The following is a 14919-nucleotide window of genomic DNA, read 5'->3' as shown; positions in this document are numbered from 1 at the left end:
AAATTTTGTGCCGAGTATTGGCTTGGCAGCTTACCACTGCCTGATCCCCGCGTCCTTTCTGTTTCAGAGGCCATGCTGAAGAGGGTTGAAAATTTATACATACATCGACAACAGAGATAGATACGTATTATGTACATTAGTAGTATGTAATTTATTTCTTTCAAATGCATCACGACTATACGACTATTCTTATAAAAAACACATTATGATACTTCAATAAGGATTAGCACTTTATTCCGCCCACCCATTACGTTATGTGACTGACCTGTTCCTTTTTTAAAAAAAATAAACTCGGTACACTTTTTGCGGGCTTGGTAACAGCATTTAAATAGGAATTCAGAGACATCGCAGCGCCACAAACAACCAGCCCCGCTGTTAGGACAAGAGTTTCCACTAGTGTCAGCCGTGCTGTACAAACGTAACTAAACGGATGAAGTAAAACTCTACTATACAATTTCACATTTGTCATCAGACCTTCGAAGTCTAAACTAATCTCCTACTATTACGTAGTCACAGGTTTGAATTGATGAGCTGTAGCACTCTGGTCCATGTTCTTCTGTACTGATGTGTTCTGCTTACGCTTACGTGTGAAAATGGTAACATAGTCGAAGTTTGTCAGACTGAGAAATACTGTAATGAAATTAGGTTGTTCGTGAGTTTATTTTACGCTCCAAGTATATAAATATTAGTATAATAAAGATTAAACTATAGCCAAAATAGAAAGAAGTAGGTTTTGGCAAGAGAGACATGTAAAATTTTAGGCGAAACCTATGACGTAAACAATCTAGAATCAATAAGTATCGTATGTAAAAAAAACTGTATTATTCAAAGGAAAAAATTCAGTTCACAGGCCTTCGATATACACTGAGGTGACAAAAGTCTTGGGATAGCGGTATGCACATACACAGATGGCGGTAGTATCGCGCACACAAAGTATAAAAGGGCAGTGAATTGGCGGAGCTGTCATTTGTACGTAGGTGATTCATGTGAAAAGGTTTCCGGCATGATTATGACCGCACAACGGGAATTAACAGCCATCAAACGCGAAATGATAGTTGGAGCTATACGCACGGGACATTCCATTGCGGATATCGCTAGGGAATTCAATATTCGGAGATCCACAACGTCAAGAATACGAAGTTTCAGGCATTACCTCTCACCGTGAACAATGCATACGGCCTTCACTCAACGACCGAGAACAGCGGCGTTTGCATTGAGTTGTCATAGCTATTAGATAAGCGACACTGCGTGAAATCACCTCAGAAATCAATGAGGGACGTACGATGAACGTATCCATTAGGATAGTGCGGCGAAATTTGGCGTTAATGGGCAGTGGCAGCAGACGACCGAGTCGAGTGCCTTAGCTAACGTCACGACATCGCCTGCAGCGTCTCTCCTGGCCCCGTGACCACAGCTGTTGGACAGTAGACGACTGGAAAACTGTGGCCTGGTCAGACCAGTCCCGATTTGAGTTGGTAAGAGCGTATTGTAGGGTTCGAGTGTGGTGCAGACCCCACGAAGCCATGGACCCAAAGTGTCAAAAAAATGGCTCTGAGCACTATGGGACTTAACATGTGAGGTCATCAGTCCCCTAGAACTTAGAACTACTTAAACCTAACTAACCTAAGGACATCACACACATCCATGCCGGAGGCAGGATTCGAACCTGCGACCGTAGCGGTCGCGCGGTTCCAGACTGAAGCGCCTAGATCCGCAAAGTATCAACAAGCCACTGTGCAATACGGTGGTTTCTCGGTAGTTGGTGTGGACTTTGTTTACATAGATTGGACTGGGTCCTCTGGTGTTCGGCTACGTGGAGACCATTTGCAGCATGCCCATCATGTTCCCAAGGGACGATGGAATTATTTTAGATGGCAACACGCCATGTCACAGGGCCACAGTTGTTCGCAGTTGCTTTGAAGAACATTCTGGACAGCTGGAGCGAGTGGTTTGGCTGCCCAGATTGCCCAACATGTCCCATCGAGCATTTGTGGGACATTAACGGGAGATTAGTTCCTGCACAAAATCCTGCACTGAGAGCACTTTCGCAAGTATTTCTGAGTCCATGCCACGTTGAGCTGCTGCACTACTCCGGGCAAAATTAGGTCCGTCACGATATTAGGAGGTATCCCACGACTTTTGTTACCTCATTGTGAAGGCCGTTACGCATCTGGGTAATAAATAACTACAACAAGCAATGCGTGCTGCAGTTTATAAAATGAATACAATGGAATTTTCTACGTCATCCAAGGGCTAAGACACATCCCAAAGACATTTTTTTGTGATCCTCGACCTTGTTGTAGCTTAATTAATGTCTGCATTATTGTTTATGAAAAGCACAGAATTACAGGCCATTATCCCTAATATTGATTGTTTTTACGATACGAGAGCATATTTTTAGCTCGAACATTTTGTCTCTCCTACAAGAGAAGCAGCTTTCTCGGACAATCAGCATGGGTTCAGCAAACATTAATTTGAGCGTGCTGAAAAGTAATACCTCCGAAATTTTTATGTGAAAACTCTTAACGCTTTTTAAATAAAACAAACATCAATGCTTTTTAAATAAAACAAACATTAACGCTTTTTAAATAAAACAAACATTATTAACATTCTACATCTTTATTCTTTATGTCTACGTGTTTATCTCTCAACGAAAGTCAGCCCTGGTGACGAACTCATTTCTCCCAACAGAAGACCACTTTATTTGTGTTGTGAATGTAGGCTTTATCGGTGTATACTGCTGATAAGCAAAGGACTTGGAAGAGCAGCTGAACGGAATGGACAGTGTCTTGAAAGGAGGGTACAAGATGAACATCAACAAAAGCAAAACAAGGATAATGGAATGTAGTCGAATTAAGTCGGGTGATGCGAGGGAATTAGATTAGGAAATGAGACACTTAAAGTAGTAAAGGAGTTTTGCGATTTGGAGAGCAAAATAACTGACGATGGTCGAAGTAGAGAGGGTATAAAATGTAGACTAGCAATGGCAAGGTAAGCGTTTCTGAAGAAGAGAAATTTGTTAACATCGAGTATTGATTTAAGTGTCATGAACTCGTTTCTGAAAGTATTTGTATGGAGTGTAGCCAAGTATGGAAGTGAAACATGGACGATAAATAGTTTGGACAAGAAGAGAATAGAAACTTTCGAAATGTGGTGCTACAGAAGAATGCTGAAGATTAGATGGGTAGATCACATAACTAATGAGGAGGTATTGAATAGGATTGGGGAGAAGAGAAGTCTGTGGCACAACTTGACTAGAAGAAGGGATCGGTTGGTAGTACATGTTCTGAGACATCGAGGGATCACCAATTTAGTACTGGAGGGCAACATGGAGGGTAAAAATTGTAGAGGGAGACCAAGAGATGAATACACTAAGCAGATTCAGAAGGATGTAGGCTGCAGTAGGTACTGGGAGATGAAGAAGCTTGCACAGGATAGAGTAGCACGGAGAGCTGCATCAAACCAGTCTCAGGACTGAAGACCACAACAACAACAACTACTGATGAAATCTGCTCGGGCTTCCATCTGGGTAGCTGCGTCGAAAAGCCGCGACGTTTCGATGAGTGTCATTCTCGTCATTCATTCTCATCATCTTCTGGCATCTTCTTCGCCAGAAGATGATGAGAATGACACTCATCGAAACGTCACGGATTTTCGACGCAGCTACCCGGAGGGAAGCCCGAGAACATTTCATCAAAGACCACTTTGTTGATAAGAGTCACTACTGGATATTTAGCTTTGTTAACGAAGGCACAACCTCATGTCTGCTTGCACCGCTTCATCACTCTCAAAGTGAAATTCTCGAAGGTGTTCTTTAAGTTTTGGGAACATGTCAATCGGCTAGGACCAAGTCGGGACTGTATGGAGGACGACCGATGTCAGTGGATTCAAGGCGCGGGATTGCTGCAGATGTCGCAGCGCCCGTGTGTGGTCTGGCAATGTCATGCTTGAAGAAGCTACACCATGAGTGGACGAACTCTTCGAATTCGAAACTAGATTACACCACGCTGTTCCTCACGCACCTACATGCACTCATACTCATAAATTAAGGATAATGTTGATACATGGTGAAACAACGCTCTGGTGGGCGGTTTGCAGGTTTAAATCACCTCGGGGTATGACCATGCGGTGCATTTGACCTGCGGTCGTCGCACGGTGGCGCTGGCAACAGTCCACATACGCAGAGGTGTGTCGGTGCATGTCAGAATACGGTGCAGCGAGTAAGTGTGCAGACATTTTCAGACGTGCTAATGGTGACTGTGTGTTGAAAATGACTCAAAGAATACATATTGATGACGTTATGAGGGGTAGAATACTAGGGCGACTGGAGGCTGGTCAAACACAGCAGGTGGTAGCACGGGCCCTCCGTGTGTCACAAAGCGTGATCTCAAGATTATGGCAACGATTCCAGCAGACAGGAAACGTGTCCAGGTGCTACAGTACGGGACGTCCACAGAGTACAACACCACAAGAAGACAGATATCTCACCATCAGTGCCCGCAGACGGCCACGGAGTGCTGCAGGTAGCCTTGCTCGGTCAGGTGTATCGGGACGTCATTTTCCAGCAGTATGTCCGCCATTTCAGGGGTGCATGGGTTCCACCTTCCTCCTGATGGATGATAACGCACGGCCCCACCGAGCTGCCATCGTGGAGGAGTACCTTGAAACAGAAGACAGACGAATGGAGTGGCCTGCCTGTTCTCCAGACCTAAACCCCATCGAGCACGTCTGGGATGCTCTCGGTCGACGTATCGCTGCATGTCTTCAAACCCCTAGGACACTTCAGGCGCTCCGACAGGCACTGGTGCAAGAATGGGAGGCTATACCCCAGCAGCTGCTCGACCACCTGATCCAGAGTATGCCAACCCGTTGTGCGGCCTGTGTACGTGTGCATGGTGATCATATTCCATATTGATGTAGGGGTACATCCGCAGGAAACAGTGGTGTTTTGTAGCACATTTGTTCCGGGACGGTTTTCTCAATGTATCACCAATACCGTGAACTTAAAGATCTGTGTCGTGTGTGTTCCCAGTGTGCCTAAGCTATTAGCACCAGTTTTGTGTAGTGCCACGTTGTGTGGGACCACATTCTGCAATTATTCTTAATTTATAAGCATGAGCGTAGTTACGTTACACACCGCTATGTTACACGCTACAGGTCGAAGTCCTCTGGCAGCATGAGGCTGCAAGTATGTAAGTTGGTTGGTTGTTTTGGGGGAGGGGACTAAACAGCGAGGTCATCAGTCCCATCGGATTAGGGAAGGATGGGGAAGAAGTCGGCCGTGCCCTTTCAAGAGAACCATCCCGGCATTTCCCTGAAGCGGTTTAGGGAAATCGAGGAAAACTTAAATCAGGATGGCCAGACACGGGTTTGAATCATCGTCGTCGCGAATCCGAGTCTTATATGCCAACCACTGCGCCATCTCACTCCGTCAAATATGTAGGCAAGAAAAATGAAGATGTAGAATATTCATAACGTTTTATTAAAAAACTTTAAGAGGTTTCACATTAAAATTCAGAAGTATTACTTGTCAGCAAGCCCCCGTATATTGCTAGCGATAGATGCAGGAGGATAGGAAGATTATTTCTTTCTTGATGCCTGGACAGCGTTCAATATTGTGTAACACCATCGACTGATATGATTTCATGGAGTATCTCCACAAATGTGAAAATGGCTCTGTAACGAATCCACGCTATTTAACCGCTAACATTACAACAAAATATATTCCCTTTTTATTGTGTACTTTTATAATTTTTTGTTCAGCTATTTTATGTAAACTTTAAATTATGTGTAAGTGATAAATTGTACACTGTTTTATTTGTGGCAACAGAACTGTATAGAAATAAGTGAAGGAGATTCATAATCTACAAAGTGTTGCACACGGTGTTTATAAATTAGTTGTACAAAAGTAACCTTTCGTTGTGAAAAGGGTAATTAACTGAAAGTGACGTTTGATACAGCACTGAATGCATTATATCTTCAAGTTTTATTCCCGCTTAGCACTGTTGGTTCCCTACGTCCCCGCTAGATGGCACGCACGATTGAGTTATTCTAACGGTCATCTTGGAGTCGTAGAACAGTGCGGAGCGTGCGCAGTGCTGTTTGTTGTTTTATGAGTCCAGGTCCGCTACTGCAGTTCAGAGACAATTCAGGACTAAGTATCGCAAGCCAAGACAACCTCAAAGACAAATAGTTATGAAATGGGACAATTATTTCACCAAAATAATATATGTAAATAACCTATATATATATATAAATGACCTAGTAGATAGTGTCGGAAGTTCCATGCGGCTTTTCGCGGATGATGCTGTAGTATACAGAGAAGTTGCAGCATTTGAAAATTGCAGCGAAATGCAGGAAGATCTGCAGCGGATAGGCATTTGGTGCAGGGAGTGGCAACTGACCCTTAACATAGACAAATGTAATGTATTGCGAATACATAGAAACAAGGATCCTTTATTGTATGATTATATGATAGCGGAACAAACACTGGTAGCAGTTACTTCTGTAAAATGTCTGGGAGTGTGCGTTTGGAACGATTTGAAGTGGAATGATCATATAAAATTAATTGCTGGTAAGGGGGGTGTCAGGTTGAGATTCATTGGGAGAGTCATTAGGAAATGTAGTCCATCAACAAAGGAGGTAACTTACAAAACACTCGTTCGGCCTATACTTGAGTATTGCTCATCAGTGTGGGATCCGTACCAGGTCGGGTTGACGGAGGAGATAGAGAAGATCCAAAGAGGAGCGGCGCGTTTTGTCACAGGGTTATTTGGTAAGCGTGATAGCGTTACGGAGATGTTTAGCAAATTCAAGTGGCAGACTCTGCAAGAGAGGCGTTCTGCATCGCGGTGTAGCTTGCTGTACAGGTTTCGAGAGAGTGCGTTTCTGGATGAGGTATCGAATATATTGCTTCCCCCTACTTATACCTCCCGAGGAGATCACGAATATAAAATTAGAGAGATTCGAGCGCGCACGGAGGCTTTCCGGCAGTCGTTCTTCCCGCGAACCATAAGCACTGGAACAGGAAAGGGAGGTAATGACAGTGGCACGTAAAGTGCCCTCCGCCACACACCGTTGCGTGGCTTGCGGAGTATAAATTAGATGTAGATGTAGGAACTGGCTGTGTATCACATAGGACGCTGGGTCAGGATCGGCCAGCAGTCTCTGACGCAGCAGTTGAACAAGATCGGCAGTCTTAGATTTGTAGTCCGGGTAAATTAACGAGGCATATTTAATGGTAAGGTGACACGTCTCGTTCATGTGCCTGGATTAAGAATGTAGGGACCGATGGCCTTTGTAGTCTGGTCCCTTCAACCCCCACAAACTAACCAACCAACTACGAATGTAAGGCTGCCGATATTGTTGAATTGCTGTATCAGGGACTGCTGGCCGACCCGGACCCGGTGTCCTATGTGATACGCAGGCAGTTTCAGTAGAACGATTGTACTCGACTTGCGACATTTAATCCTGAATTATCCCTGAACTGCAGCGGCATATTCGGATTCATGAGTCCGCAGCTCGTGGTCGTGCGGTAGCGTTCTCGCTTCCCGCGCCCGGGTTCCCGGGTTCGATTCCCGGCGGGGTCAGGGATTTTTCTCTGCCTCGTGATGACTGGGTGTTGTGTGATGTCCTTAGGTTAGTTAGGTTTAAGTAGTTCTAAGTTCTAGGGGACTGATGACCATAGATGTTAAGTCCAATAGTGCTCAGAGCCATTTGAACCATTTTTGGAAATGGGCTCTGAGCACTATGGGACTTAACATCTGTGGTCATCAGTCCCCTAGAACTTAGAACTACTTAAACCTAACCAACCTAAGGACATCACACACATCCATGTCCGAGGCAGGATTAGAACCTCCGACCGTAGCAGTCGCGCGGTTCCGGACTGAGCGCCTAGAACCGCTAGACCACAGTGGCCGGTCCATTTTTGAATTCATGAAACCAGAAACAACACTGTGCATGCACTCCACTGTTACACGACTTCATGAGGACTGTTGGAATAACTCGTTCGTGCATGCCACCTTTCAGGAATGTCGGGAATTAACAGTGCTACGAGGGAATAAACCTCAAAGGTATCTTGCATTCAGTGCTTTATGAAACATTTCTGTAAGTTATTTACCTTTCTGCAATTAAAGGTTGTCTTTGTATAACTAATTTATAAACACTCTGTATAATCTCATCCTGATCACTGTCAGGGAAGGAAAAATGACGTGCAGGGCGTGAAAAGTTAGTGCGCACACAAGATCGTTCAGAGTCACAGACACAGCCTCTACCGTGTATTCAGCACTGATTGCAGCATATTTTCACGTTTTATTCCCGCCTAACACTGTTAGTTCCCAAAGTTCCCATCAGGTAGCACGTACGATTTATTCCAACAGACTTCAGAGTCATAGAACAGTGCGGAGAGTGCGCGGTGTTGTTTATGGTTTCATGAATCCAAATCCGCTTCTGCGATTCTGAGACAATTAAGGTCTAAGTATCGCAAGCTAAAGACGTGTGCTCTCGTAAGATTGGGGCTAATATACAAAGCGAGGCAAGAAGAATATTGGAACAAATGTTTTGTCGAGGTTTTCTGCTGTAAATACCAATTACCTTAGTGTCTACATCACGTACAGCAACCGGAGTATTCATGCATGTAACGACACTAAAGAAAATAACGTGCATACAAGTACATATTATGTATTCATATAATATGGAGCCATATCTAACAGCAGCTACAAACTGAGCACATATATCATCGACGATAACCAACAAAGGGCAAGATCGAAAAATTGTAGGTATTACTTTAATAACAGAGCGCAGATTAAAATTTGTCCTAGTTTTGAAAAATGTAGATAATAAAGAATTTAAGTGTTTATTAATGACTAAAAATTACCCTCTCAATCCTTTCACTTTATGTAGCTTAGTTGGTGACTGCAAAGAACTGTATTTGCTTAATTAATGAAATGATCATTAGCACTGCTTCACAGTCATTGAGTTAGTGTGCATTTTCTAAATGATTACCTTTAGATGTTTTGTAGGAGCTGGTTCAGATATCAAAGGCCTTTAGCCATACAGAATGTCGATATTTTTGCGTAGGATTATTAAGAGGGCCGGTAATGTGTGCAAAACTTAAAGACGAAAGTGGCTTTCGCATAATGTGTTCCAGCCAAGCAGCATAGCTAGCTAAATCTTGGACAATACATAGATAGGACTGCTTCAGTATATTGCAGCAGGTAAATGAAAGAAATATACAATGAAACGAACAGAAATTACACTTTTATTCAAAGACAATAACTACACTGGAGTCACCATGATTTATGATGGTCCCCTGGACACTACAGAAGATGGGACATGGTTCATAATGTATATGTGATCACCACGAACTGCCGTGCATGCTCCGCAATGCGCTCTCATTCTGGACACGAGATCGGTAAGGAGGTCTCCTGGTATGGCGTTCCATTCCTCCACTAGCGCGGCTGTGGTCATTGATGGGCTGCAAGACGTCTCCCCAACGCATCCCATACGTGCACAACGAGACATAAGACCCAAGTGGCTAGAAAAAAGCGCAGGTGACTCCAGTATATAAGAAGGGTAAAAGAACAGACCAGCCAAATTACAAACCAATATCCCTAACTTCTGTTTGCTGCAGAATCCTTGAACATATTCTCAGGTCGAATATAGTAACCTTCTTGAGACTAAGAAACTTAAGTCTACTAATCAGCATGGTTTTAGAAAGCATCGCTCGTGAGAAACTCAGCTTGCCCTTTTCTCACATGATATACTGAGAACTATGGGTGAAGAGAAACAGGCAAATTCCATATTTCTAGATTTCCGGAAAGCATTTGACACGGTGTTCCATTGCAGGCTGTTAATGAAGAGAAGAGCATATGGAATAAATTCACAGATATGTGAGTGGCTCGAAGACTTCTTAAATAACAGGACCCAGTCTGTTGTCCTCGACGGCGAGTATTCATCAGAGACAAGCGTATCGTCGGAACTGTTTAAGGAAGTGTGTTAAGACTGCTGTTGTTCTCTATATGATTTGGCGGACAGGGTGGGCAGAAATCTGCTGTTCTTTGCCGTGGTGTAGGGCAAAGTGTCGAACTTGAATGATTGCAGGAAGGTACAAGACGAATTAGACAAAATTTCCAGTTGGCGTGATGAATGTGGAAAAATGTAAGTTAATGCGGATGAGTAGGAACATCAAACTCGTAATGTTCGGTTAGAGTATTACTAGTGTCCTAGTTGATACCGTCAAGTCGTTGAAATATCTGGGCGTAACGTGGCAAAGCGATATGAGGTGGAACGAGTATGTGAGAACTGTGGTAGGGAAGGTTAACGATCGACTTCGGTTTACTGGGAGAATTTTAGGAAAGGGAAGTTCACCTGTAAAGGAGACCGCATACAGGACGCTGGTGCGACCTATTCTTGAGCACTGCTCGAGTGTTTGGGATCCGTACCAGCTCGGATTGAAGGAAGACATCTAAGCATTTCAGAGATGGGCTGCTAGATTTTATTACTGGTTAGCTCAAACAAGAAGTAAGAACTTCAGAAATGCTTCTACAACTCAAATGGATATCAGTGGAGGGTAGGTGACGGTTTTTTCGAGAAACACTATTGAGAAAGTTTAGAGAACCGGCATCTGAAGCTGACTGCCCAACGATTTTACTGCCGCCAACATACACTGCTTGTAAGGACCACGAAGATAAGATGCGAGGAATTAGGTCTCATACGGAACAAATAGACAGTCGCTTTTCCCACGCTCTATTTGCGAGTGGAACAAGAAAGTAAATGACTAGTAGAGGTACAGGATACCCTCCGCCGCGCACCGCACGGTGGCTTGCACATTATCTACGCAGATATAGATGTAAATTGGGGAAATTGGCAGACCAGTCCATTCGTCGCATACACCTGCACTGTTCGATGCTGTCGCGCATTGTCATCCATAAAAATGAAGTCTGGGCTTAATGCACACATGAAAAGACCCACACAGATAAGGAGTACAGTGTGACAATAACGCTGACCTGTGAGCGTAATAACGTAGAGATTTGGAGGTCAGTACGCCCATGCAACATTATCCCTCCCATATTACAACACCTGAGTCACCAAAACGATCATGTTCGACTGTGTACCAGGGTTCATTAAGTGTTCCTACCTCTCAACACACAAAGATACGTCCAGAATTACTAATCAGACTGAATCTGCTCTCATCCATTCCCTCTCCTCGTTGGCTCATTTCCTATGCTCTTGACACCATCACAAATGGTGCTGCCAATGCGCAGGTATCAGTGAAACACAGTGTAGTGGTCGTCGGGCAAAGAGACAACCCCATGCAGTTTCCTGCCACCGTGGTGTGTGAGATTTGGTGCCTTGCATTCCTGTTAAATGTGGTTGCTTTTGGCGGATACGGGGATGAAACAACAAAATGTAAAAAAAATGAGGTATTGGTACCACTGTGCGGTTCTCAGTCAGCTTTTTCATTGTGCTAAATAGTACAAAGGAAAACACCACACTGTCCAAGTTACAGACGGTTAAAAACATTGTATGCAATGGAAAAAACAACAGAGTCCATCTGTATTACGATAGTAAGCAACACAGTCCATCTGAGCTGCAATCGGCGCAACCCGTTGTGTGTTCTGACTCTCGATCTTTCGTCGCTGTGTTTGAGATTTAGCTTCTGACTCATTTGATTCACATAGTGTATGTATTGTGTTTCTTGGTTAATACTTTTTAACACAACAGCTTGAATATTTGTTGGAATTGTGTTAGACTATGAATTTCAACTGCCTTTAAATGAAGAAAGTACGTGCTAGTGATACAAAATCAACGAAAGAACACAAAACATACGGTCGTTTTAGTCGTGTCGGAAAAAAAAAGCTACGAGCCTCTTCATTTGAAACTGGAACTGACTGCCGATGTAGACAATATGAATAAGTGGTCGTCAAAGAGCAGCCAGCGGACCACAGGCGGCCGCGATAAAGTATTCGTGATGTAGACCTTTGACACAAAAAAAGTGTCAAAAAATTGAAAGAAGTTTCTCGACATTTAACTCTCCAGGAAGATACACTTTTTTGTAGTCTTTTAAATGGTAATATGCTTGTCTTCCTCTTGAGGCACAAAAAAACTGCATTACTGCTTCACATGTCTACTCGGCGGGCTTATGAGGTAGATTAGTGTGATTTCCTCGTCTATCAACTGGTGACTTGCCAGTTTTTCTTAAAGATGTTTTAATTGCGTCTACATGGAAAGGTTTAATCTCAAAGAGTGACCGAAATACCTTAAAACATACTGGTACCTCTGCTACTTCACACCGTCTCTGATCACGTCTACTTTGTAGCTGTTAGAGTTATCATTTAACACAGCATTTTCTGCCTTCTACCTCGGTCTGCGCCGTGCTGCAGGATGCACTTTGATAAGACCTGGTAAACAACTGTTTTGTGGATCGGAACCAACATCACGCCCAGTATCGTTGCACTGTGTTATTAGATAATGCTGTTCGCTGCTAGAAATATTCTTGGAATGTTCATATCAGTTGTCGTCAAACATCTTCGCTCATGAGCCAATATTGACTTTGTGGGGTTGCGTAAGTACCGATCTTATAATTAATAGCTAACCTTCATAAATTCGTATGTTTTGAGCCCTCAACAAACTATCTACAGTAATGGCGTGGCAAGTCTGCCACCCGCCCCACTAGTAATCGTTAAAAGTCGACGCCATTCGGAATACTTTGTGTAGACTGTTCTCTATTTCAAATTGCTGCTGCCTTCAAACTCCAAAGTTCTGACATTGTAGTTGCCTGACGAAGTATTGTTGTGATGTCTGTATAAACGGACGATTAATTCTTAATAACAGTAATTGTACTTCTACTTAGATGCTTTATGCAACATGAAACACGACGTAAATGTTTACTTCCTACTCATTGCGTTGTATTACAACGGCCTTTTTATGTTTCTTGCTAGAAATAAATATCGTTGAAGATTAACTGCCTCTGGAACGCACATTCACGAATCCATGTTCTGTGACAAAATGTGAGTAATTAATAAGCATAAGAATAACTGTGGATGAAAATAATGATGAACTGGAAATATAAATGACCAGCACACCGTCCGCAGCTCGTGGTCGTGCGGTAGCGTTCTCGCTTCCCGGGCGCGGGTTCCCGTGTTCGATTCCCGCCGGGGTCAGGTATTTTCTCTGCCTCGTGATGACTGTGTGTTGTGTGATGTCCTTAGGTTAGTTAGGTTTAAGTAGTTCTAAGTTCTAGGGGACTGATGACCATAGATGTTAAGTCCCATAGTGCTCAGAGCCATTCGAACCATTTTGAACAACCACACCGAGTTGCAGACAGTGCAGCCCATGAGCATAAAATATTCATAAGTGACCTTCTAATTTTTTTTCTCGCAGTTCCTTGGATCACAAACTCGGGAACGCCACAATACTAACTTCAACAAAAGAACTTCGTGGACAATAAATGTATTCAGCTCAGTAGATACAAAAGAGAAATGCGTATACGTTTATTTGCCTTAATTTTAATCATTCAAAAAATCCATCCACAGTGTATTAGGCCCTACATTAGTGGTTCCCAACCTTTCTCATTACCAATTGTCTCACTGACTCATTAATTCGTGCCTAAATAAAACACAAAAACCAAATATCATTCTTCTTTAAGCCGGCCGGTGTGACCGAGCGGTTCTAGGCGCAACAGTCTGGAACCGCGCGACCGTTGCGGTCGCAGGTTCGAATCCTGCCTCGGGCATGGATGTGTGTGATGTCCTCAGGTCAGTTAGGTTTAAACATAGTTCTAGTTCTGCAAGGTTCGCAGGAGAGCTTCTGTTAAGTTTGGAAGGTAGGAGACGAGATACTGGCAGAAGTAAAGCTGTGAGTACAGAGCGTGAGTCGTGCTTCGGTAGCTCAGATGGTAGAGCACTTGCCCGCGAAAGGCAAAGATCCCGAGTTCGAGTCTCGGTCGGGCACACAGTTTTAATCTGCCAGGAAGTTTCATATCAGCGCACACTCCGCTGCAGAGTGAAAATCTCATTCTGGAAATTTCATTTTACTTCTTGGGGGGTAATTACACCCAGGTTGGGAACCACTGGCCTACATGAATCTCAGCGTCCCTGAACGTCGTACACCTATCCAATATACATATATGATGCATACTTTTGGGAGCAGTCAAAACTGCATCATCCTCGTACCAGTGCCGGGGTGGCCGTGCGGTTCTAGGCGCTACAGTCTGGAACCGCGTGACCGCTACGGTCGCAGGTTCGAATCCTGCCTCGGGCATGGATGTGTGTGATGTCCTTAGGTTAGTTAGGTTTAAGTTGTTCTAAGTTCTAGGGGACTGATGACCTCAGAAGTTAAGTCCCATAGTGCTCAGCGCCATTTGAACCTCGTACCAGTGCCGATACCGGTAAGAGTCAAGACAGAAGACTAAAAACTCTGATGTCGTGATCTACAAATAATACACGAAATTCGATCAGTGGTGTAATGTTAAAAGTTCTAGCAGTTTCTGTGCATCAATGATTATTACAAAATAAAATGCATTAATATTCAAGAAGATTAGTAAATTATGCATAAATGTTATACACAACAGCTGATCGGTACGAGTCATGCATCCCCGTCCGTTGTCAGTACTGGAAGAAACAATAAAACATTCCCCCTCCATACCTTCTGACCCACAGTAGATGCGCTACCACTCTGCCTCTACGGGGTGAGCGGTCAACTTCACTTAGCACATGGCCGAATTCGCCAACGTCAATTAACATAACGCACATCTTAAAATATTACTGTCTCTGTTAAGTATTTTTGTTTGTTACTAAGTAAGAAAACTACACTATTAAGAAGCCCTTAACGTCAGTTGAAGTTCTGGATTCGACTGTTACTTGCTCGATGTATGTCATTACATAATACAGCTGACATCCGCGGTACTTCAGAGGATAC

The sequence above is a fragment of the Schistocerca serialis genome, chromosome 2 (genome assembly GCF_023864345.2).
Source record: "Schistocerca serialis cubense isolate TAMUIC-IGC-003099 chromosome 2, iqSchSeri2.2, whole genome shotgun sequence".
Taxonomy (NCBI): Eukaryota; Metazoa; Arthropoda; class Insecta; order Orthoptera; family Acrididae; genus Schistocerca; species Schistocerca serialis.
The sequence above is the reverse complement of the archived record's forward strand: the minus strand, read 5'-3'. Positions refer to the sequence as shown.